This window comes from Danio rerio, chromosome 20 (assembly GCF_052040795.2).
Source record: "Danio rerio strain M-AB ecotype USA chromosome 20, GRCz13ab, whole genome shotgun sequence".
Lineage (NCBI taxonomy): Eukaryota > Metazoa > Chordata > Actinopteri > Cypriniformes > Danionidae > Danio > Danio rerio.
The window spans coordinates 42394471-42421853 of NC_141040.1; the positions used below are offsets into that span (position 1 = coordinate 42394471).

The 27383-nt window shown below is 36.2% G+C and overlaps 2 long non-coding RNA genes across 3 annotated transcripts in view; one reads left to right on the forward strand and one right to left on the reverse strand.

Annotated features, from left to right (window-relative positions):
* The window catches only part of LOC141379399 (uncharacterized), a 45394-nt gene extending 18011 nt beyond the window's left edge, over positions 1–27383 (forward strand). Inside the window, exons 2-4 of one of the 2 annotated variants that reach the window (XR_015518842.1) lie at positions 1549–1720; positions 9157–11403; positions 25249–27383. This is a non-coding gene — a long non-coding RNA (uncharacterized LOC141379399). The remainder of the gene's footprint in view (positions 1–1548; positions 1721–9156; positions 11404–25248) is intronic. The other variant, XR_015518841.1, reaches the window with a different exon arrangement.
* LOC147839410 (uncharacterized) lies at positions 13821–16942 on the reverse strand. Its single transcript, XR_015518815.1, has 7 exons — positions 16743–16942; positions 16532–16639; positions 15639–15722; positions 15464–15518; positions 15289–15364; positions 15037–15213; positions 13821–14702 (listed from the first exon to the last, which is right to left on the reverse strand). It is a non-coding gene; the product is annotated as an uncharacterized LOC147839410 (long non-coding RNA).

Here is a 27383-nt window from a genome sequence, read left to right on the forward strand (position 1 = left end):
CCATATAATAAATGATTATTATAAATAAAATGACTTTTAAATGTATTATGCATTTTAATTCTAATAATTTAAGTAATTGTAATATGATGTTATTACAAAGGAGAATGGGCATCGTATTTAAATATTATTAGAGTAAATGTCAAATGTATTTTTTTTATTCATTATTATTTTTTATTATTTTATTACATCTCATTGAGTGTCCTACTTTTTATTTTCAAATTATTTGGATTCAAACAACACCTGAAAGATTCAATTCATGTTTATTTATATAGCGCTTTTCGCCAATGTAGACTGTGTCAAAGCAGCTTAACATAGTTCTAGTAAAGTCCAGATTTCATAAATGAAGTTTAGTTCAGTTCAGTGGAGTTAAAGTTTCACTGCTGAAAGTTCAAACACTGAAGAGCAAATCCACCAAAGCGCAACTCCAAAAGTCCCGATCCAAGCAAGCCGGTGGTGACGGTGGCGAGGAAAAAAGTTGACGAAGGAAAGGGGAAAAATAAAAGGAGGCTGGAGAAGGTGGACGTCCATCGTGAAAAAGGTGCAGGTATGAGTAGGTCACCAGTGGTGGGTCAGGCTGGCCCAAAAGATCAATGCAGGGAATTATCTGTCACGGGGGTCTTACAGGAATCAGTCTCATGCACTCCATTCCTCAATGACGACCACAGAATGAGCTCGGGATACTGCCTGGTCCAGGATTATGGATTATCTTGGGATCTCTTCACAGGTCTTAGATTGCATCAACGGTGCTGCATAGTCTCTAGGGACCTCAGAATGAGTATCCCCTTGGGGAAATAGAGAATATAGTAAATTATTTAGCGTAGCTGCTTTTCATAATGTATTAAGCAAGATGCAAAATGAAATGTTATAAATGAAAATAGCAGTTATCTAAATAAAAATAGAAACAAACATGTAAAGCATATGAGAGTTTCTAACACATATGAGGGCATATGAGAGTTTCTGTCTGGTGTATGAAGGAGGAGTGTGTCCTGCAGGTGGTTGTCAAGCCAACTCGCTTGTGTGGAGCATGTTCATGCATCATACCGTTATGTGATGCATTGTGTGTATGCTTTACTAAAAAGATAGGTCCTTAATCAAGTTTTGAACTAGGAGAGTGTGTCTTAGCCTTGGACATTATCAGGAAGGCTTTTCCAGAGTTTAGGAGCCATAAATGAGGAGGCTCGACCTCCTTTACTCGACTTATTCCAGGTACTACCATTTGACCTGTTATTCTAGGTACTACCAGAAGCCGTGAGTTTTGAGATCTTAAATAGTGGGCTGGATTGTAGTGAGACAGGTTGGTTAGAAAAACATGAGCTAGATTATTCATTCATTCAATTTCTTGTCGGCTTAGTCCCTTTATTAATCCGGGGTCACCACAGCGCAATGAACCGCCAACTTATCCAGCAAGTTTTTTTTTCGCACAAATGCCCTTCTAGCCACAACCCATCTCTGGGAAACATCCACACAAACATTCATACACACACTCATTCAATATGGACAATTACGCCTACCCAATTCACCTGTACCACATGTCTTTGGACTGTGCAGGAAACCGGAGCACCTGGAGGAAACCCACGCGAACGCAGGGAGAACATGCAAACTCCACACAGAAACGCCAACTGAGCCGAGGCTCAAACCAGCGACCTTCTTGCTGTGAGGGCGACAGCACTACCTACTGCGCCACTGCTTCGCCGGAGCTAAGTTATTTAAAGCATTATAGGTAAGAAGCAATCTTTTAAAATTAATACGAAACATAACAAGCTTAATGCGAAACTCCTCAGTGTAAGGAGGATAAAATTGGGGTGATATAATCACATTTTCTAGACCTGGTATGTTGAGAACTCTGGCAGCTGCATTTTGTACTAGCTGAAGTTTGTTAATAGAGGATGCTGGGCAACCAGCGAACAGTGCATTACAGTAATCCAGCCTAGAATTCATGAAAGCATGGACTAGCTTTTCTGCATCTGAGATGGATAGCATACTTCCTAACTAAGCGATATTTCTCAGATGAAAGAAGGTGGTTTTTGTGACATGGGAGATATGCTTATAATACGGAAGATGGTTGCTTTGTTTGATTAATAAAATATTTAGTCGAGATGTAACTATTTGAAAATCCTGAATTTCTAAGGGTTAAAAAAAACTTAATAATGAGAAAATCACCCTTAAAATTTAATTAATAAATTTTTTTTCTTTTCAGCTTTGTCCCTTTATTAGTCCCTCCAGTCGCCACAGCGAAATGAAACGCCAACTTATCCAGCATATGTTTAATGCAGCGGATGCTCTTCCCACCCATACACACTCTTTCACACACATATACTACGGCCAACTTAGCTTATTCAATTCACCTGTACCGCATGTCTTTAGACTGTTGGTGGAAACCAGCGTACCAAGGGGAAATCCACACAAACACTGGGAGAACAAGCAAACTACAAACAGAAATGCCAACTGACCCAGCCGGGGCTCAAACCACCAACCTTCTTGTTGTGAGTTGACCGTGTTACCCACTGCACCACCGTGATGCCCCCTTAAATTTTCATGCAATGTATTTTTTAGCTATTCTGACAAAAATATTCCAGTGCAACTGAAGGTTTTATGCTACTGGGTCATATGCGTGTGTGTGTGTGTACAGTATATAATATACGAAATGATTTGTAAAAATATAGGTATAATTTCATTTTTATTGCCTCACAACATTAAAGAACAATCACATTCTCCTCATCACAAACTGTGAACTCAAAAGCAGATTCTTTTCTTGAAAAATAGGCCTCTGATGAGAAAATTGTGATAATTATATTGCGCTGAAAATTAAGTTAAAAGTGGGGGATAGCACCATGTAGAGATGACTAAATATAGCTCTTCATTATTCATGAGATTATGATAATTTATGCAACATATATTTAGGGAATGAGTGCTGTATTGTAGGCTGACACTAATTGCATCTCAGTTTTTGTGCTAAATTGTGCTGTATCTCATCATCAGTTAAATGTTTAAAAAAAAATGTAATTCTGTTTGATTGATTATATAGGGGCAGCACGATGGCTCAGTGGCTAGCACTGTCGCCTCGCAGCAAAAACATCACTAGTTCGAGTCCTGGCTGGTTTCCCTGTGTTCGAGTGGGTTTCCTTCGGGCCTCTGGTTTCCCCCACAGACGAAAGATATGTGGTATAGGTGAATTGGGTATGCTAAAATTGTTTGTAGTGTATGAGTGTGTATGGATGTTTTCCAGTGATGGGTAGCAGCAGGAAGGGCATCCGCTGCATAAATCATATGCTGGATAAGTGTGACCCTAGATTAATAATTGGACTTGGCTGAAAAGAAAATAGATGGATGAATAGATGGATGCATGGATGCATAGATGGATGGATGGATGGATGGATGGATGGATGAATGGATGGCCATAGTGTATAAGTGTGTGTGTCTGTGAATGTAAGCGACTCAGTACTGGGTCAGTGTTTCCCAATACTGAGTTGTGACTGGAAGGACATCCACCGTGTAAAACAAATGCTGGAATAGTTAGAGGTTCATTCCGCTGTGGTGACCTCTGCAGTAGAGACTAAGTCAAAGGAAAATGCATAAATAAATGATCTTTGATACTTTTTTAGATTTATTTATCTTGCAGACTCTTGCATATTAGCTTGTAATATGCCACCCTAATAATTTTGCAGTTAGTTTGAAAATTAGATAAAATGACAACAAGTTCCACTGCATATGTTTTTACCATGAACCGTTATAGGCTAAAGCATTGTAAAACATATAGTCTGACTATCATATTGACTATTAACGGTAAAAGTCATTCAAACGTGAAGACATAAACTATTGGATTTACAGTTCATCATCAAAAATTTACTGTCACCCTATTGGGGTATCTGTTGTAGACCAGCATTAAGACTTTAAGCTATCATTTACAAACCTAAACATGGGAAGTAATACATTATGCTTCCTGTAACTCCCACCATTTTTGCCCTCACTACAGTAAATTATGTGAAAATACCATGCAGTGTGACAAATTGATTTTACCCTACAAATGTTCCATATAGCCTCTAAAGTGGAATCCATACTGAAATTTTGTAGGGAGAAAAAAAAGCTAATTTAAGCTCCTTTGCAGCTCACAGCGGCAGCAAACACACGCTGAAGATTGCTTTTTATAAGCACACTGAAGGCATCCATTGAATAAAACAAGGTACTGCAGGATATGTGAAGGATTTGCTATTTTAGTCTCTAAATTGTACTGAGCTATTTACCTCCCACCAACATATTAAAGATTAGTCAAAGTATTTTCCTGGATAACATCTAGACTTCTCTGTGGTGCGTGGATTCAAAGAGCTCGCATTTTCCAGCTCCATTGCGTTATTTTTAATACATTTCTTTGGTGAAAATAAAAATAAATAATCTCTTTATAACATATGTCTATGGAACAGATTTTCCTCTGTTTTGCACCTTTTGGCAGGTGATTCATGAATGCCTCCATGCAACTGGATTTTAATTAAACTCCGCCGCCGCTGGAGCTGTTGTTTTTGAGAATATGAGCGTACACAACATCTAAAACATGTTGACAGCAGCATGCGGAGGACTGGAACATTAATAAGGTTGTCTAGCTGTCTTGGCCACCATCTCAACATTGAGGGTCCAAAGTTTTCCCCGCCATGACAGCATATCTCAACCTGAGTTCTCCAGTAACTGCGAACACATTGAAAAACAGTGCACCTTAAATTGGATGGAGGGATTTGAAGAGCGGGCCGTGGGCTCTGTTTGATGGGTGTAAGTCTTGACAGTAACTATTGCTACATGGTGAAGAGGTGCGAGAGGATTCACGTAGTGTTGGTACACTCTTTATGATGGCGTCAAACTGCTGCTGGGTACAGATCCAGTAGAGGACAACGAAAATGAAGTAAATTGAAGGCTGAAATTGAAAAGGCAATTTATTTATAGTTTTAGAACAAAAGAATACTAAATACAAGGTTTACAACTTGGTTTAGTTCTCATTGCTGTTGATTGTGTGTTAAAATAGTAGGCTATTGGCTCAATGGCTACTAAAAGACCAGTATCGGCCAATTCTCGAAGTGTCGAAATCAGTTGTTTCTTCGAATCACCACAATGCAGATGTGGACAATTCGGTATCAGTTCAATAATGGATCATAACCATGTAGTTTTTGTTATGTTATTAGCTTTAGTGCATTTTATGTAAATGCTTCTGTTGTCTTCTGTGCCCCTAAATAAGCAGGTAAAAATAAAGGTTCAGTTTATATATCTGACTGCTTGTATTATAAAACACAATGATAATAATGTGTAGTAAAATGAAAAATTGTGGATCAATTGATATTGAATTCTGCAGGTTTACTTTACATTACTTCAGAATTGATAGTAGAAAAATTTGAGTTCTCTGGACTAACTGGCTTGATGATTCCAATAAGCGTGGCACTAACAGAGTCTCATTGATGTGTAAATGGTCCAAATTTAAGAATAAATACATAAAATTTCAGTTTGTTTTTTAACAACCCCTTTTGTATACCCCCAAATTAATTGCAATATGACATGTGATGCATGTAATCATTCTTAAAAAGCATTTGTAAATGGTTAATGCTTTACATAAATGCTACAAAGTGTTGATGTTTGCGATGTGTTTATCACACAGACTGAGGTTATATTTTCCAAAGAATGTGAAATAAAAAATATAGGGCAATTACTCAGTGGTTGCAGATCATGACCTTTTGAGATGGTTGTGCGTGTTATAATCTTCAGATTAGATTACATCTTTCAACATATAAAGTATCCCACTTTTTTGCACATGCTATTGTGCTAGCACTGCTTATTTTCTTTGTTTTGAATAGCAGACTTAATATTTTCCTATTCTGGGTACTAATTAGAAGACACGAGCACATGAGATCTACACCAGCACTTACAAGCAAATCAATTTTATTCAGATTGAACTCAATCAGATCAATCAAACTGTTTACCTTAAAGAGTTTAAGTCAGATTGAGCCGCCAATCCGATTAATATAAAATTTAATTTTATTTATTTATTGTTGTTGCACGTAAACATTAAGGTTTCTGTATTCAATTATACACTGAAGTTCAGTAACCAGTTAATTTTAATTCAGGTTGTTGTGATTTTTATTCCTTGTTATTGCATGTATGGAGGTAAAGACAGTAATCATGTGCACATCCTTCTCTGTTTATGAATGTGTAAAAGTATACGAAGCTCTTGACAGTACACCCACATTTTAAAACCGACAGAAAGAAAACAAAAAGACTAATTGTTTCCTCTGTGGCTGTCTTTATCATATTTAAGGCTATGATCATCTTTCTTGTTTTCTGTTGCCTGTGAAGGCTAAAGGGATGGACCAAAATGACATCCAGTTGGCAAAGTGTGCTACAAAAAACATGGCATTCTTCAGTCGAGTGCTTCAGAGGGGTTCGGAGACATTATGCTTCCACCCACACTGATTGTGCTGCACTCACAAGCTGTCTGACTATTAGCTTTGACTGTCTCAGGCTTATTATGAGGCTGTCTGGAATACTGGAATCTGATTGGACCAAGATTTCTGAATACTTTTTTCTCACAGTTTCATCCTTTAATTTTATGCTGTGACGCACTGAATGAAATGTTAAAAATAATAATAAATAAAAAAATAAACGATAATAATACTAATTTCAGCGTTTGCATCGGTTATACAGTTTTATACAGAACTATTAAACTCCCTTTCAATTTTTTTTTTTAAATATTTTTCCATAACATCCATAAACACTCATTCACAACCATACACTACGGATAACTTACCCAATTCACCTGTCTTTGGACTGTGGGGGAAACCAGAGCACCTGGAGGAAACCCACGCGAACGTACGGAGAACATTTAGGCTAGAATAAAAGCAGTTTTTACATTTTTTTTTTAAACCATTTGAAGGTCAAAATTATTAGCCCATTAAGCTTTCTTTTTCCTGATAGTCTACAGAAAAAACATTGTTATACAACAACTTGCCTAATTACTTTAACCTGCCTAGTTCACCTAATTAAGCCTTTTAATGTCACTTTAAGCTGTACAGAAGTGTCTTAAAAATATGTAGTAAAATATTATTTAATGTCATCATGGTCAAGATAAAATAAATCAGTTATTAGAGATGAGTTATTAAAACTATTATGTTTAGAAATGTGTTGAAAAAAATCTTCTCTCCATTTAAACAGAAATTGGGAAAAAAATAAAATAAACGGGGGCGAATTCAGGGGGGGCAATAATTCTGACTTCAACTGTACATACATTGAGGACACGGAGAACGAGTAAATAGTTAAATGTAAGTAAAGAGTCTCCTTTTTTTCTAGCTTTTGTAAAGTTAAAACAAAAATATTGTTAAAAAAATTCTGTCATTTACTTACTGTAAGTTTAACAAAATTAAATGGGGGTGAAATATCTGTATTTATAGAAGATAAAACAAAACACTCTGACCAGTTTCTGGATTTTAAATGATTAAAAGCATGTTAGTAAAAAAAAACTGGTTAGGATTATATTGTATGGTATCAAGACTTAAAATGACCATTTATTAGTATTGTGGGACTGCAATGTGATCCTTAAATAGTCTTAATTTGTCATCAGTTGTTTTCTGAATATTCCTGCCCTGATTCTTCTAAACTTGTTACAGTGAAGAATATCCCAGAGAGTGTTTTATTGTAAAGCTGTAATATGTAAAAATGCATGACAGTCATATATTTAAACAGACTGCCCATGCATGTATTGCTAACTTTGTTTGACCTCCCTCCATCTCGAATATTAAAACACTGAGTCATTGTCAAATTCAAACATGGTTATTCTGCTTTGGGGGCCACTTCGAATTTTCCCATTAATTTAATTAAATATACAACAGAGAGGAAAGAAAATGCAATCTGCATGGTCTGTGGTCACAGCTTGAAAAGATTAATGGCTTCCAGGACAGAGGAATAATCTAATAATAACCTTACATTCTTGGGAAAAGAATGTTCTTATCCTTGTACTGTAGCTCCAATGAAATATGCAATCTGCTGGCTTCTACTATTTCCAACCAGGGTCTGGCACTGCGCCGCCTTGTAATGCAGTTATGGTTCTCCAAAGCAGCTGCTAGCTCGTGAAGTGATCGAACAGCAGGTTGGATTTGGTTTTTGGAGAGATAACAACAGTTTGTGATGATGACGGCGGTGAGTTGGCAGAAGAGGCTGTCAGTCTTGTGTATTCACAACATACATTAAATCTTCTGGAGAGACGAAAAATGTTTCAGAGGACAGACTTTGACTTTTTTTTTCTTTTCTTTTTTTCTTTTTTTTTTCCTGCTTATAGAGATAGTTCACCCAAAAATGTGATTTACTCATGGTTTACTTACCTTCAGGTGGTTGCAAACCTTGAGTTTCATTTTTCTTGATAGATGATATTTTAAAAAATGTTTATTAAACTGTAACTTGACATCCACAGTTTGATACTAATAAAATATCAAATGCTATGGAAGTCAATTGTTACAGGTTTTCATCATTTTTCAAAATATCAGAAGGCTGAGTAAATGATGACAGCTTTCAGCTTTGAGTCAACTATTACTTTAAATGCCTATTTTTTTTTCTTTTAATTTGAGCCTGTATTTGTCAAATATCTGTTTGTGTAGGTATATTTAAATATAAAGTTACTTTACTTACTTAAAACAGTTAGAAATCTATGTTCTTTTACAGTAATGTGAATGTGATGTGAGTAATGTAGAAATTAAGGATTTCAGACAACCTGGGCTCCTTCTGAAAATGTGTCTCTATACATTTCAGAGCGCCAAATGTATCCTCGAAGAAACGCCTTTTTAAATTTTTTTTTATGTTTTCCACAAATCAAAGAGAGGCTGCTGTATACACTTTTTGAGGTCTCAAATTGCTCTCGTGAGTGCCATGAGTGCTGTCGACTCACTGACTGACTTACTGATCGAATGAACCACCCTCTTCCATCCCTAAACCCAACCAATAGTGTTTTAAAAAGCACAGACTGACCCGCTCACCCACTTCCCTTAACTTAACTGACAGTTTTCGAAAGCAATCCTGAAAAAGAAAAGCTATTGTCTGATTTTGTTACCACGTTTTCAGATTTTAACACATTTTCACCCTGTTATTTACTCTTTATTCTATTTTTTTAGATTCTGTTTTTGTCTTTCCTGCTTTCAGGAACCGTTCTTCACCGGACTCGAACCTTGTTGTCGTGGTCAACTCCTCTGCGTCTAAAGTCTGCCAGCATATATGGCTACTAGACAAACTGGAAACTGCGGAAAAGCCGTTCATATGGAGGTAAGTGGTCCGCTGTTAACAAGAAAAGGAACGGCATCATACCGCCCTTTAGCGTTCATTTTAAAGAGGAAATATAGCTATACGTACTTCTGCCTACATAATTCGCAATCTCCAGAAATGTATATAAGGGTATGTATTCAGAATGAGCCTACTGTATATGTTGAATTCAGACCTACATCTACCCTTTAACATTATCAAGTGACCCATACTCATTCAGTTGCTTCAACTCATAAATTATCTAGCATGGCCTGAATCATTGTAAATAATAGCCATAAATATTTTTTTTCTTTTTATATGAAAATCTTTTTTGGTTTATTTGTGCCTTGAATTGCATTCAGTAAACTTAATATTTCCTTTATTTTTAATAGTGATACAGTATACTGTCTGTATTGTGCCAATGGCGGCTAAGCGGCCACTGTAGTGCTGTATTTATACCATATAATTGTAGTGTATTGAGGGTGAGATGGGATTCATCAGGAATGTGTGTTGTGTTGGCAGAAAAAAAAGAAGAAATGCCCACATGCGTTTAGTGTTTTTCCTTATCACAAACACAGCAATCTGGCAATGATTGCACTGTTTTTTTCTGGGTTACTTTTGCGATATCCCGATTGCAACAGAGAAATAATGTAGACTGTAATAGACTGCAATACTGTTAGGCGATATTTCTGTAGACGGTTGGCATTTCATGTCGTTAAGTCTTATAATCTTAATGTCAGCAAAACCAGCTGTTTTGTCATCACTTTAGACATTACGCTAGAGAATCATTCAAATGCTAGCTCTGAAGTGACGTTGGTGAATTAGTAATAGATTCTGCATTTCTGACGTCAGCTTGAAGATGTGAATGAATAGTGGAAGAAAGTAGTTCCTAATACAAAAGGGTATTTAGACTCCCTGTCTCTCTGTTGGGACACTAAGACACTCGGCCTACAGCCTCATGCCAACACACGCCTCCCACCAGTGCTGATTTACAGCCATATCGCACTGCTACTTGTGTGATATTGCTCATTTGGCGTTTAAGCAGCAACAGTAATGGGTGAGGTCACTTCACATCCTGATTTGAATAATGTAATTTAAATGTGAGTACAGTTTCAGAGATTTCAGGATTCCTTCATTCATTTAGATAAGTCTTTGCTCTTGGATTAACTTCCCGAAGGTGTTGCAAATATGGCTACAGGGTGAACATACTTTCCTTCAAAGGAACATTGATTTATATCAAAACAATACATTCCTTCATTTAAAAGTTGGAATTTCTTACACAAAACCAACACCAACACTTTTAGAGCTTCCTGAAATAACAAAAAGACATGGTCACAGTTGATGAGTGATGAGTTAATGTTGTCCCGTTGGCCTTAAAATTTCAAATGAAACATTTAAAGAGAATATAGCATGAAGGGGGAGTAATAAGCAGTTACTTGGTTGGTTATTTTCAACTGAGAAACACAAAGAAGTTGCAGGTTTTAGAATGAAACACAAAGGTTAAATTGTAATATTGTAAGTTGTAACATTTCACATCCGTCTGAAACATATTTATCCAGTGTCACTCAGAAGACTTTCGTACAAATATTTTGTAACACTTAAGTCACAATTTACCATATTAACAAACCACTAACCAACACTACCAGCTTAATAAACTACTAATCAGCTGTTTATTAATAGTTAGTCAGATAGAAGTTTGGTTTAGATATTGGAGATGCAGATTAACATCATACTTTTTAACTACTAATGAACAGTTACTATCTTTATAATAGGCAGGTATTAAGCCAGTAGCTAATAGCATGATTTGTGACATAAACTAAAGTGTGTTTTATAAATATAGTTGGAGCAATACTTCTGCAATGGTCAGTGAAAGATGGAGAAGATCTCATTAAAACACGGAGGCAGCTGTCTGTGGTGATAGTGTCTGCCTCCTGTGCAATCCAGCAGAATTAGGTCTTAATGAGTATGTAGATTGCTGTATGTAGAGGTGTCCATTAAAAGTCTTTGAAGATTCCTGCAGAGCTCACCAGCAGAATTAATCAGATGAACTTCACACAACCTTCTGCTTCACTGAGTGAGGAAGGAGGAAAATAACTCTGTATTGTGCCTGAGCAGTGAGACCAGGAGAACACACTGGGGAAAACTGATGAGGTTATTATGACTCATTTTATTAGAGCGTTATGAACACATTCATGATATTCTAATTAGAGTTGTTATATTCAACTAAACCTGAAACAAAAAATGTAAAAACATATATATTATTTTTAATTTATTGATAGAAAAATAAACAGAAATAAAATATAAAGAGAAAAGTATATACACTAAAAAATGCAGGCTTCCACACAACTCATTCATGTAGCCCCAACATAAATCGATTAAGTTAACACATTTACAGGGGTGGTCCACTACGATATCATATTTTAAACATTAGTTGATGTGTAATGTAGCTGTGTGAACACAAGCAACATCTCTGAATGTAAAAAGCTCACCTCACAGAAATGCCAACTGACCCAGCCGTGGCTCAAACCAGCAACTTTGGCTGTCAAGTGATCGTGCTACCCACTGCGCCAACATGACGCCTCACACTGAAATCAATATATTAATAAATCAATAATTGCTCAAGTTTTACATATCAATCAGACAACATGGTAATGTGTATACTTTCCTATAGTCAACTTGACTTCACCAACTCTAAAAATAAAAGCCTGGATGCTTCAGACAGTGTCTGGCTCTGCTAAGTAAATTAGTGGTTGTATTGAGTGGCAGTCAGTGGGCACGTAACACAGTCATTTGTGCTCTTTTGATGTGTTTTTCTCACAGTAGGAGGATCAGTCTGGCCAGATTACACCTCTTAAACCCCATCTGATACAGCAGAGCATGTACTGCCACACAAAGTCATAGTGGAAGGGGAAACCACCCAACCAAATAATAAAGTGTTATTGAGGGTGAAATGGGAATTTTAATTAGCTGGAGTCAGAAGTGCCATGTGGAACTTTAACAATGGTTGTGCACTCTCACAATGACACCACGTCCTCTGTCAAGCCCTGTTGCAGACACCGCTCAGCCCAAACGTACGCCCTTCAGCTGTTAAATGCCTTAATAGGGCAAAAATGCTTTTATAATGCCTTTATCACCATGCTAAAAATTTCCAAATTTTCTAATGGCTGATTTGTTATTCAGCTGACAACTTCAACCACTGTGACATACATATTACAACAACATTGCATAAAGCACTAATCTCATATCAAAGGCACAATGGTGAGCAGGAGCCTAATTTGATATTTAGTTTTACATTATAGTCATACCCAACGCAATCTCTCAGCAATTCGTAACTTTTTGATTCACTGCCTAATATATGTTACTAGTGCTGGGTTTGGCCCCCTTTTGCATTCAGAACTGCCTTAATCCTTTGTGGCACAGATTCAACAAGGTACTGGAAATATTGCTCAGAGATTTTGGTCCATATTGACATGATAGCAACACACAGTTGCTGCAAGTTTGTCAGCTGCACATCCATGATGTGAATCTCCCGGTCCACCACATCCCAAAGGTGCTCTATTGGATTGAGATATGGTGACTGTGGAGGCCATTTGAGTACCATGAACTCATTGTCAGGTTTAAGAAACCAGTCTGAGATGATTTACGCTGTATGATATGGTACGCTATCCTGCTGTAAGTAGCCATCAGAAGATGGGTACACTGTGGTCATAAAAGGAATAGACATTGTTAGCAACAATACTCAGGTAGGCTGTGACATTGATACGATGCTCAGTTGGTACTAATGGGCCCAAGTCAAGAAAATATACTCTCACACCATTACACCACCACCACCAGCCTGAAATATTGATACAAGACAGGATGGATCCATTCTTTCATGTTGTTGAGGCCAAATTCTGACCCTACCATTGCGAATGTTGCAGCAGAGACTCCTCAAACCAGGCAACATTTTTCCAGTTTTTTATTGTCCAATTTTGGTGAGCCTCTGTGATATATAGCCTCAGTTTCCTGTTTTTAGATGACACGAGTGGCACCGGGTGTGGTCTTCTGCTGCTGTAGTGCATCCGCCTCAAGGTTCATCATGTGCATTCAGAGATGCTCTTCTGCATACCTTGGTTGTAACGAGTGGTTATTTGAGTTACTGTTGCCTTTCTATCAGCTTGAACCCGGCTGGCCATTCTCCTCTGACCTCTGGCATCAAAAAGGTATTTGCGCCCACAGAACCGCCGCTCACTGAATATTTTATCTTTTTCGGTCCATTCTCTGTAATCCCTAGAAATGGTTGTGCGTGAAAATTTCAGTACACTCTCAGAAAAAAAGGTACAAAATTGTACCTTTTAGGGTACAAATGGCCCGTCACTGGGGTGGTACCCTTAAGGGTACAAATTTGTACCTCTATTTAAAGGTACAAAATTGTACCTTCTACATTTGTACCCTTTAAGGGACAATTTTGTACCCTAGACACTGAAGGTACAAAAATGTACCTTTTTATATTACGTAGTATTTTCAGGGTACTGACCCAGGCATTTTGATCCTTTGGTGACTGCATGCACAAATAAATAACTAAAATATTTTGGTTCACAGATGTCCATTTTTATTTATTAATGTAGAAATATTTCATTACAACTCACAACTGAATGTGTTAAGAAATTAAATTACACAGCAAGTATAAAGCAGACATGTAAACAGTAAAAAGAACAATTTAGATAAGAATAAAAACTAAATAATCTACACTTAATACAAAGACCACAAGAATACTGTTTAAGATTTATAAACACATTACACAGGCTACAACAAGTACTGCACTTTATAAAGTCCTAAGTATTTGTCTTTAGTCAGAATACTCGGTCATAATAAATAATTTGTCATCAACTTTTTCTCTGAATTTCAGAATGAAGGCAAACTTTCTTTATAAATTGCTTAAACAGTGCAGAAAACCAAATACATCAGTAGCCTCTTCCTCAACATCAGTAGATTACTCCTCAAGTGGAGTTGTAATTTGTTGTAACACAATATGTGTTTATGCTTTTGATAAACATGACATGTCAAGCACTCATATCTGGAAAATGTTCTTTGATAGTCATTAGGACCACAAGTTATTTAAAAATTTGCTTTATGCATGAATGATAGCAGTGTGCTGGATTAACTTGATGATTGTGATTATCCCAAGAGCATGTAGAGAAACAAAAAACAAGGTTGATCACTCTGGTAACTGGAGTAGATCGAGGCTTGTCACCGTCCACCGTTCATTCAAAACATTCCACTGCAGAAACATCAAGGTGTTCTTCTAGTAAGATGGATATGTCAAAAATGTATATTCGTCCACATCATTAGCCCGGCCAATCGCAATCCCATCAACTCTGAAGACTGCCGTGACTCGTCTTGTTAACACAGTTGTCCAGTCGGTGGCCTCCTCGTGTACTTGAACTGTTGGATGTGGTGAAGATGATTCACTGTAAATGACAAAGCAATAATTACATTAATATCAGTCACTCTATCACTGATGAAGAGAAAATCAACATGCATAGAAAGTAAAATAATTAATATTTAATGATTTAAAAAAAGTATCACAGATTAAAAGACTAATATAAATTTCATTCATTCATTCAATTTCTTTTAGGCTTAGTCCCTTTATTAATCTGGGGTTGCCACAGTGAAATGAACCACCAACTTATCCAGTATATGTTTTATGCAGCAGATGCCCTTCTAGCTGCAACCCAGTATTACGAAACATCCAGACACACTTATTCACACACATATTTATACACTACAGACAAATAAGCTTACCAAATTCAGCTATAGCGCATGTCTTTATACTTGTGGGGAAACCGGAGCACTTGGAGGAAACCTTCACGAACACTGGGAGAATATGCAAACTCCTCACACAAATGCCAACTGACCCAGCCGAGGCTCGAACCAGCAACCTTCTTGCTGTAAGGTGACAGCCCTACCCACTGCGTCATCCTAATATAAAGAATATCAAGCATTATAAAATGCATTTATCACAGCATATACTAAACAAAAAAACAACATACGCACCTGAGCACAACGAAATGTTGAAGTGTCTCGCTTAACAAGGCTGGCAACATAAGAAGTGCTGCTGTAAAATCAATTCCTGGAACATAAGATGTGGCATACAAACAAATATGAAGGAATCCATACAAAGCTAGAATTTTATAATATTAATCAAGTGGAGAAAGTTTAGAAAGAGTACCTTAGAGTCAGGACCATAGCATTCTTCAGTTGATCTCTCATCTTTCGATGAAAACCTAGAAAATAATTTTAAACACGTGGGTGTACATTTATTGTTGTTTGTAAGTAAAAACCTACAAATTTAAAATAGTATGTAAGCCATTAAAACCATGGTATAGATAATGAGACATACTTACATCTTGTAACTGAGCCATGCTTTCATATGACATGCCTTCATTGGTCTGATGCTGTTAGGCTCCATTCTGTTGTTCAATCTTGTCCTGAAAGACAATTGGAAACTTCAAAAACTTCTGGAAAGCAATAAGATAAAGCAATAACTATTTACTTATTTTGAGATATTAATAAATTAGGTAAAATAGCTCAAGGTACCAGTTTCAGAACAGATGAGACAAATTATTACATTAAAGAACAAAGTATAACTTAAAACGTTGATTTATCCAACATGTTATGTTAATAATTCTACATTAACATAAGTATAACGTTAAACGATAGTAAAGCACCAACAATTCTGGACATGAGAGTTTGTGGACACTCCTCAACATTAATGTAACTTAGACACTGAAACGAAGATATGTACAAGCATACACACGCCACGTTTGTAACTAGCCACGTTTACATAATCAGTCTCTTTGCCGGTGACAAAATTGTGATTTTTCTTCACAAAATGGCGGTGTAACTTATATAACCGTCTAAAATTACATTTCAGCGGTCAACCGTGGCTAGAAAAATGGCCTCAAAATATAAAAAATTATCGATAATTACAAATTTCCAGTATTAATAACAAAAGGTTTTATATCAAGGTATATGAAGACTTTAGTCGCGCGAGCTCCGGGCCACACCGCACATTACTCACGGCCCGATTCCTGTGCACGGATACGGCAGCGTCGGCTCGCTTCTGCCGCCGCAACTGGCCCGAGTGTATTTTGCTATCTGGGTTGCGATTATATTCCGCCGTGGCAACACTTATTAATAAAGCAGTAACGTAACGTAAGATATAAGGCGCGAATACGTAACGTAGGCGATAAAGGGAACTTTTACACCGAGAAAACTAACAGCATACAGTACTCACCGTCTATAACGTTATGTCCCTCGGTGACTTCGATATCACATTGTATTAACTTCTTTAATAAGCTGCAGACATCTTAGCAAACTCCATCCTGCAGGCCAGCCCGGAGCACTTAAAGCGGGAAAAAAGCCGAGACCCGAGAGTCAGACAAAATCAACAGAACACGGCTTCACATGTAAAAATGAGACTAAAAATATCTTTAATACATTCTTACCTGAAAAGTGTGGACTCCAAACTAGACTTTTCTTTGAAAAGCGTGCGAAGTTCTGTGTAAACATCCAGCATACTCAACGGACCGCCTCAGTAACAAACACTACTATAACGTCTCAACAAGCCAAATTCTTAAAGAGACAGCAACATCACCACCTGTATGAAGATGCTGTCACTCTGCATGGTTCTTATTCTACATCCCATAAACTATAGGGTCTTAAACAGTAAGCAAAGACCAGTATTTACGTTTTAATGATTAAAATTACATTCAATTATAAATTAAATTATTAACATTTTTGAGAAAAAATTTAATTTAAATACATGAAAAAAAATTCATTATTAAAATATTTAATTCAATCAATTTATTTATTTATTATATTTTTAAATTATGTATTTTAGTATTAATGTTGTTTTAATAATGTTAATGTTATTAATTAGTATTAATACATTTAAATTTGTGTTATATAGTGTCTTGATCTTATCATGAGCTGAGGGTACAATTTTGTTCCTATAGGGAAACAAAATATATAATTGTACCTTTAAAGGTGCCAAATTGGTCCTTTACGGTACAATTTTGTATCCAAATGTGCTATAAAAGGTACAAAAATGTACCTTTCAAACCTAAATCTGGACATTTGTACCTTTATAGCCCATTTGGGTACAAAATTGTACCCTAAGGACCAATATGGGACCTTTAAAGGTACAATTTTATATTTTGTTCCCTCTTGGAACAAAATTGTACCCTCATTGTACCTTTTTTTTCTGAGAGTGTAGATCAGCAGTTTCTGAAATACTCAGACCAGCCCATCTGGCACCAACAACCATGCCATGTTCAAAGTCACTTAAATGACTTTTCCTCTCCATTCTGATGCTTGATTTGAACTGCAGCAGATCGTCTTGACCATGTCTACATGCCTAAATGCATTCAGTTGATGCCATGTGATTTGCTGATTAGAAATTTGCGTTAATGAGCAGTTGGACAGGTGTACCTAATAAAGTGACCGTTGAGTGTATATTATTTGTAGGATCTCATTTGTACATTTTAAGATTTGCCCAATAAGGGGGAATTATGTACAAATTAGTCACTTTTCTTTGGGTTTGGGGACAAACCCAAAAAAAAAAACAAATAGTGATTTATTTATTTATTTTTTATTTATTTATTTATTTTTATTTATTGTTGCTGTTTAAACCAAGCAAATATACTTGTAGCTTTAATTTATAATTGGGTTACACTTTATTTTGATGGTCCACTTTAAGTAGACTGTCTGCTTAATATCTGTTGATACTGCTCCTTCAACAGACAGTTAACTGACTATAAGAAACTTTGCAAGTACATGTCAACGTACCGTAACCCCAACCTAACAGTCTACTTATATTCCTATGTGAATTAGTTGCAATGTAACTTAAATTCAACAAACAGACCATTAAAATAAAGTATGATCTTTAATTGTGTGTAAGGCGACTCAGTAGGTAGTGCTGTAGCCTCTCAGCAAGAAGGTCCCTGGTTCGAGTCTCGACTGGATCAGTTGGCGTTTCTGTGTGTTGTTTGCATGTTCTCCCTGCATTTGCGTGGGTTTCCTCCGGGTGCTCCGGTTTCCCCCACAGTCCAAAGACATGCCGTACAGGTGAATTGGGTAAGCTAAATTGTCCATAGTGTATGAGTGTGAATGAGTGTGTATGGATGTTTCCCAAAGATGGGTTGCAGCTGGAAGGGCATCCGCTGCGTTAAACGTGCTGGATAAGTTGTCGGTTCATTCAGCTGTGGCGACCCTGGATTAATAAAAGGGTCTAAGCTGAGAATGAATGAATAATTGTGTTTTTCTTAAAGGTGCAATATGTAATTTTCTCCACAGTTATCATGGTTTATAATTTCCATATTATTTATATTTTGTACCTTATTTTGCAATGTGTCCAAAAGCTTTTTTCTTAGAATGTGTGAGACTTCTGATTTATTCTCTGCTATATTTACTGTAAATGGAAGAATCAGAAAATGCAGTTGTCAGTTATGCTATTTTGGCTTCAAGCCTCGGTTTATGATTATAATAATAAATTAAAATAATTGAATTTAAATATTTTTTTAATATCAAACAACATGGCAGTTTTTGTACTAAAAAATTGTTTGGATGTGGATGAAACCAAAATCCTTGCACAACCAAGATATTAATAACAGCATCAAAAACCACGTCAGAAATGCAAATCGACTTGATGTCAATTGACTTTCTTGATGTGAAAACATCAAAATGACAAAGTAAGATTGTTAATTTTAATGAATCAAGTTAATTTACATCTTTGTAGGGATACAACATCCATTGTAGTTTAGTCATTTGGAATTGAAGCGATCAGATGAATAACACTTTTTTCTTTTATTATAATACTTTTTGGGACGTTGTTTTGGTGTTCAAAAGAACATCGATGTATGGATGTCAAATAATTTTCAAGGTTTTGACATCAAAAACTTCAAAAGTGCATATTGATATGATGTTGTTTTGACATCAAGGTGCCCGCTTTAAAGGTGCATAAAGAAAATAAGATTAGAAAGAAGATGAATGAGCTCTGTAAAGAATGCAGACTCATGTTCATCTTGTTCACCCACAAGGATCACCCTAGCACTCATTGGTCTTATTTATTTATTTTTTATTTTTTTAATTGTGAAATCAAGCTGAACAGACCTTGGCTGATCTGACCAGCCCAGAATAACCAAGATTACTGTGTGACTTCAGAGTCACTGTGAGGTCAAATGAGTCAGATCTGATTCAGCGACCCAAATCGCTTCAGCTTAATTAGGTGCAATTAAATACAGCAACAATCTAAAGTGATTCTTTTGAACTAAAATCTTTTAAATAGAGCTTAAAATAAGAACAAAGTGCAGTGTTGTTTGTATACTTTCCAAGGAATGTAAAATAACAAAACTTGAATAATGATTTTTTTAAAACCTTTTACACAACAGTACTGTATCTGTATCAACACTAGTCCAAACCAACATACATTTTTCATGAACATTAATACATGCACCTATAAGCTCCTATATTTAATTTATGCAAACTCAAGGCCTTTTGAGTATTCCCAGCAGCCTCAGTTTTTCTTCTTGTTCTTTTATTATTTTATTAATAATTAAAATGTAAATAAATTCGAGGGGAAAGGGGGAGTGGATTCAGATATTTGACTTAATTTATAACAAAGTTATAATTTTAAGAGAAATTTATGCTTAAGATCACTTTTATTCATCTTTAACCCTATTCTGTCCCTGCACTTTTACATTAGTGAATTGGGAAGCACAAAACAATGATTAGATACAAAACGTTTATTCCATAAGGGTGTATTTAAAAAGGAAGGCACGCTAAGGAAGATGTTGTGCCGAAACGTTTGTGGTCATACTTCCTGAAGAAAGTGAAATAAAAAATAAATGCTATTACTCTAAGTGCGGATCATGACCTTTTGTGTAATTAAAAACTATAAACCCATGAAAACTATAAACCCATGTGGGTCAAATTGACCCCCAAGGACACTTTGACCCATATGGGTTTATCATAAAACTCTGTTAAAAATACTGTATGAAATATTAATTATTACACTCTTGTGATAAAATATAGGGTGTTTTCTTTAAAATTAGACATTTTTAGGCTTCTACCTAAAAACAGGCATGTCAAAATTTGCTTCAAAATTAGTTTTTTTGTTTGCTACTTATAGAAATATAAGGCCATGAAATGATCAGAATTATAAAATATCATGCTACATCTTTTTTTCACTAGATTTTTTCCAACAAAAAACCCAAAGGTGAGATATTTTGAGCTGAATTAACTGGGTTATTCATGAAATAGCAAGTTACTTTGTTTTTAATTTAAGAAATATGTTGAAGAAGCTTAGTAAATTAAATGTATTGATAAAATGAATAAATTTAGGAGATACAATTATAAAACAACTAATAATCAACCAAGATTAAATTTTTTAATTTTATTAATTTATCCTTTATTTTACTAGGAAGTTCCAATTGAGATATGCATCTTTTACCAGGGGGACCTGGCCAATTATAAACACAAAAAGTTTTAGATACAAAATTAGACAACAAAAACAATTTGACTGAATTTTTGTTTCCCTTTTTTTACAGAAATAATCTGTAAATATTAACATAAAATTACATGTTACTCTCTAAAAAAACATAAAATGTCCTTTAAAAAGCAGAAAAATATTGTAATACCATTACCAAATAACAAGCAATAACTGTAAATTTAATCTTAGATTGTTTTTATTACAAATTCTATTACAATTACCTTTAAAATAACGTTTATTTTTTATATTGTAGAAAAACATTATAAAAATTAAACAAAATATGCTTTCTAAACAAGAAAAATCACACTTCATGCCTCAATTGCATCCACACTTTGTTTACTGAGTTGGTAGGGATGAATGAAGATTAATTGATAACTGGTTTACAAATTGAGGGTTTACCCTGTAAAAATAGCTAATGCACATTTACATTTAAATTTTTTTTTGTTTGATACTTTGAGAATAGCTGTAGCTTTTTATGTCCAATATTCTGTACTGCATGCAGTCTTCCCCTGACACAATTAATACAAGTGCATGTCTCAAAACCCCTGCTCTTTATACAGTCTGAAAGAGACAATTTCAGCAGCTATCCAGAAGCTCAACGGTGCCCGTAAAGAAATGTCAATAAGGATAATAGCTCTTGCCTAGCTTAGATTGATCAGTTTAATTATTCATGCAGCTATAGCTCATGACATGAAAAAGATGTGGTGTCAATAGAGCTTCATTGATCCGCTGAGCTTCTTAGCTGCTGACTGCAGCACAAATATTATTGTGCGAGACCGCCGCTTTCTACCTATTTTTACATCTTGGATGTGCTTTAATGCGTCAGTATGAAGTTACACACTCCATCTGACTTTTTTTCATGCGTTTTGGGACTGGTGTGATACATAGAAAGTGTGAGAATGGATTTTTTTATTTTTTATTTTTTTGGACTTGGCTGTTCATTATTCTCGTAATGCAGGCCAAATGATTGGCTTTGATTGCCTTATTATGCCTCTCAAAATAGCCTCAAACACGCGCATGCATTCTCCTGAGCTCACAATGGGCCGCTTCACAACAGAAAGACATCCTTTGGCTCTATACTTGATAAATCTATGCATGAATTCTGAAGCATTATCCTGCGCAGCCCACTTGGAGAAACTTTTAAAGAAAGCTCCTGCATATAGCAACTCTGTCAGAGTGAGTTATTAGGACCTGTGTATATTACATCCTATGCTAGCGCTACTGCAGTTTTAAATTCACATTTGCAAGCCTATCATGGCGGAAAAGCAGTTACTGCAGGCAATAATAGCAAGGAGTGACACATTCATGCTCACAATATTGAATCAGCCAGGAAGAAACTCACTCTTACTCTCTCTCTTTCTTTTATTGTAGATGCTTTTACAGAGGGTAGAGCGAAAGAAAGAGACCTGCGCCCATCTGTGCTGTGCAGCTTTATTATTTTGAGCTTCTGTCCGTAGCATATGTTAAACAAAATGATGATTTTGGGATTATTTATAAAGCAACAATCACTGGTTAATATAGCAACTAAAAGGGTGAACGGGCTTTTGCCATGTCCACACTAAGACATTTTTGTTTTATGCCATAATTTTCCTTTTGTTTTGGTCACACTGAGATGGCTTTTCAGGCAACAAAACAAATTCAGATTACAGATTTACAGCATTTATTAATTATAATTCAACATTTTCTAATTTATTAACAAAATCCACAACTGTCTTTGTTAACTTTGGGTAATGCACTGAGTTAACAAGAACTAACATTGAATTGCTTTATTTTTATTGAAGGGCACGTGGTCCAGAATGTAATTTTAAGGCTTGGTTGTGTTTATAAGATGCAAAGCAATGTGTGCTTATGTTTCACTTGAAGGAAATGGCGTAATTTTTTCATATATCTCACTTTGATTATACACAGCTACTCAGCTAACATAGATATATACACTAGATATTGCATAGGGACCCTGAGCATGCGTCAATAGCGCCGCCACATTGGTACAGTGCTCCCAGGACAAATGTCATTCAACCGCACTAGTCAAGACAGTGTTATTACGTGTAGATGCGGGACTTTAGCACTGTCTACAGGTGTAGTAACGAGCAAACAAAGAAAACAAAGCACAAAGGCAGAACATTTCATAGATAATATTAAGTTTTTTTCTGTTTTTGTATGTTCTGAACTTTTGTGCTAATCAGGTAACGTTATTGATGATAACAGTCACTTACTCCATTCACCATACGGCAAAGCAGCTCCAACTCGCACTAAACACTCGGCTTATGCTAGTTTTGTTGAATAAAATCAGCAAACAATGCAAAAGAGATATGACAACGAGATGCTGCGCTGCTAGAAACTTGTATTATTGTCGGCTAACGTTAGTGAAAGAGTCGTGAAAGAGTCGGGGATTCATTCACGAACGAATCGCTCCCTCCGTCAGTATGAGAAGTGAAAGCAGGAGAGGGGGTGTGTTTCAGGACACGGATTATATTAAATTTATCAGGGAGGGTGAATAGTACATTTGTGTACACACAAACACAAACTTTTTGTCAGGAATGCCCGTGCGGTCACTGATCCATCAATGTAGAAAAGTGATGTAAAATTATAATTTTCGTAATTAGAAAAAAAAATTACACACTAACATCCAAGAAAACTCCCGATCATAGATATATGTGCATATGTGTATATCTCTGGCTTTGGATGGCCACAGTCCTCCACTGTACCTTGGTCCCGCATTCATTTCAAAGGAGCGCTACCCTGTAGCAAGATGGCGGCGCTATTGACGCATTCCGTCCAATAGACAACAATAGGCCAGGCGACATCTAGTGTATATATCTATGCTCAGCTAACATGAAAACGACTGTCATATTTCCTAGTTCCTCTAAAAGGCCCGCCCTTAAGTGACTCTGATTGGTCATCGTCATAATGTGCTGCTATTGGCAATTCGGCTCCACGTCACGCCCGTAAAAGCATGCGCTTTTCTGCTGTGTAAACATGCAGTCAACCTCGCGCCCGCTCTCTAAAATAAAATCTGACAAGTGTCTGTAACTAAGAAGTGAAAATGGGGTGCGGCTCCTTTAACAGCGTCTGTGTGTGTGTCTATGTGTGTGTGTGTGAATGTGCTAACTTTCTTTAGCAAGCGAATGTGCACGGGACTTTCTTTTTCTCTGATGCTCGGATTAAGTTATTTTCTGTAATATATCGTGACAGAAGAATAAAGCACAAGATGTGAGATGCTACCTGTTGAGCTTGATTTATTATTCTGCTGCGACCACTGGTCAGGTAAGCTAATCTGTATTTTTTTTAACTATGCGTTATGACGTCTTTCACGAGTATCTGGAATATGCAGGTGTAAGTAATATGAATCATTCATATCTTTTGCGACTTCATTATCTAAGATGTGAAACACATGGAAAAGCTGCCTGAAGACAATCAGTGCAGTCCCATGCGCACACACATAAGCGGCCGTGCTGGTGGAGTGTGTGTGTGTGTTTACAGCAGTTTGGCTGATAAATATGAATTTGTAGCTAAATCGTTTGCCCGCAAAGCAGCATTTCGCATTGTTTACATCATTGCTACAGCATACAGTTAACGCTAGACACTGTACATGTCATGATCAATTTTAACAAATGAAAACACTTACTTGTAGCTTACAACTTTTGCTTTGAGGAGATTTTAGCCGAATCCAGCACTGAACTGGGAGAGATTCTGGAGCTGTTTTGTCAAATCATGCTTGCTGAGTATTTTATAATTCTCTGGAAGATAATTAATATTGAACTGAAGGCACTTCTGTCTTTGTGTCGTGTCCTTTGGAAGCCCAAATACAGAAACAGACGAAGCTCTGTGGAAACAGCCGTGTTTAGACGCATTTTTAGCTTCATCTCTGCTATAAAGTTACAGTGCTTCTGGCCACGGCCCTTACCTGCATGCGCAGTGTGGGATGTGCAGTAAACGAACTTGTGATGTCACAGGGGGCGGAAGTATTTTTTTGTAGTCCCCAAAATTCGTTCATTGTAGGCTTTGCTAAGCTAACTCTGTAAAAACCAAGGTCTCCCTTTGCATGGAACTTAGAACTTTTTACATTCAGAGATGTTGTTTGTTCACACAGCCACATTACACATCAACTAAAGTTTAAAATATGAGATCGTAGTGGACCACCCCTTTAACATTAACAAAGATTAATATATACTGAAATGAATGTCTTGTTCATTATTTGTTTATGTTAGTAATTGCATTAACTAATAATATTTAATAGAAACTTGTTGTAAAAATTAGTTATACATTTCATCCACAAGGTCATTGCTTAATTAGATTTTAAATATAGCTTTGGGATATTTACAAAAACAATAAATACTGGAAACATATCAACCCTTTTTTGAACCAAAAATCTGCTTCATATTGCCCACGTTTCTGGCCTGTTCAGATTTTTTTTATTTACTTTTTCCTGCGGCCCACTGATCACCTTCTTTATCCTCAATTAGAATGTCATCCATCACGACTGTAGCAGCAAATTTCCACTCCAGTCAGAGTGGTGACAGAGAGCTGAACTGTGGGACGAGTGTCTGACAGAGGGAATCACTCCGCATGAGTGCACCTGACTGGCAGAACGTCACCCTCAGCTCTACAACAACAGCTCATTTACATCCTGTGGCTTTAAAAAAACGAACCGGCTTTGTTGTTGAGAGTTAAAATTGTTTACGTAAAGACGGTGTGTATTCCGCAGCGAATGCTGATTTAGCTTATCCATTATTTACAGGTGTAAATTCTGTTTTCAGATGAAGCCGTCTTGTTCGGTGTTAGAAGAATTAATGTGTCATTCATGCTTCGTTCAATCCCTCATTCCCAGTGTCCTTAAAAGCAGTGGTATTGCAGACATTAGTAACAAGCCATCTAACAGAGAACATTCACAGAACTTTGGGTAATGTTCTGGAAAGGTTCTCTCAAAGTTATGAGCAAATGTTCTTCCAGTAACATTAATAGAATGTTGTTTCCAATGTTAGTGTCTTTAATATTCTTACAGTGTCAGCACAGAAACAATTTAAACGATTTTTCAAATGCTCAAAACTTTTAGAATGTTTAGGGAAGTGACATTCTTTTCGTTCATTCATTTTCCTTTGACTAGTCCCTTATTTATCAGGGGTTGAACCGCCAATTATTCCAACATATGTTTTACACAGTGGCTAGACTTCCAGATGCAACCCAGTGCTGGGAAACACCCATACACTCTCGCATTCACACACAAACAGGCACACTACGGCCAATTTAGTTCCAATTCACCTGGGTAGAGTTGCACCAGCTGTTTGTAAGTTCTTTCTTAAACTGGAACCAAAAGTCCACATGACGGGCTTAGTAACTACTAGCTAGTTTGTAACAGTTTGTCCTTACTTCGGTTGCACCACATATTCTTAAGGCAAACCGTAGTTAGTAGGTCTCTCTGTAAAGTCATGTGTAGACTATATTTGCGTAGACATATATACAGCCATTTTACCAATTATTACTGGAAAATTACTGTAAAAAATACAATTACCTGTAAAATAATGTTTTTTTTTTTTACAGTAAGTTAATCAGGCAACCCCTTATTAATAAAGGGATAAAGCTCAAAAAAGAATTGAATATATTTTTAAATTACACGTGGATCAAACTTCAGAAAACAAAATGTTTAGTATTTAAGAGATTTTTTTCTATGTAATTATTAAACACATTGGAATTGTGTGAATTGAATTCCTTTAAATTTGTAATGCATGCTTGAACAAAAACTGAAAAAATAAATAAAATAATGACCAAAATAATGAATCACACATTTTTATGCACCAAAACAATAAAAATGTCACTCTGAACTGTTTATAAACAAAATGCATTCTAATAACCTGTACAAATGTTGACCTGTCAGAAAAAAACCATAAGTTTATAAGTTTATGGTGTCACGGTGGTGCAGTGGGTACAATCGCCTCACAGCAAGAAGGTCGCTGGTTCGAGCCCCGACTGGGTCAGTTGCCATTTCTGTGTGGAGTTTGCATGTTCTCCACATGTTGGCTTGGGTTTCCTCCATGTTGTCTGGTTTCCCCCACAAGTCCAAAGACATGTATTATAGGTGAATTGGGTAGGCTAAATTGTCTGTAGTGTTTGTGTGTAAATGAGTGTGTATGGGTGTTTCCCAGTGATTGGTTGCAGCTGGAAGGGCATCCACTGCTAAAAACATATGATGGATAAGTTGATGGTTTATTCTGCTGTTTATTCCCTGATTAAAGGGACTAAGCCGAAAAGAAAATAAATGAATGAATGAAAATCATAAGCAATTGAGATGTTTGTGAAAATTCCTAACCATCCATCAAAAATAATAAGAACATGAACAAAATTTTCTTTAAACATGTTTGTGAATGACAAAAAACACCACAGTTTATATAGCCATGAACTGTTATCCTATACCACCTCAAATGCTTAAATGCATTTCAAAATAACTGCATTTGAATCTACACACAAAACACAATTATTCATTTCTGCAGTTATTAGGACTGATAGTAGAATGAAAAATGCCTTCATATGAAACTGAAATCTCATCAAAAAGCACAATCAGATCATAATGTAACCATCTAAAAGGCAATAAAGGGTTTAGCGT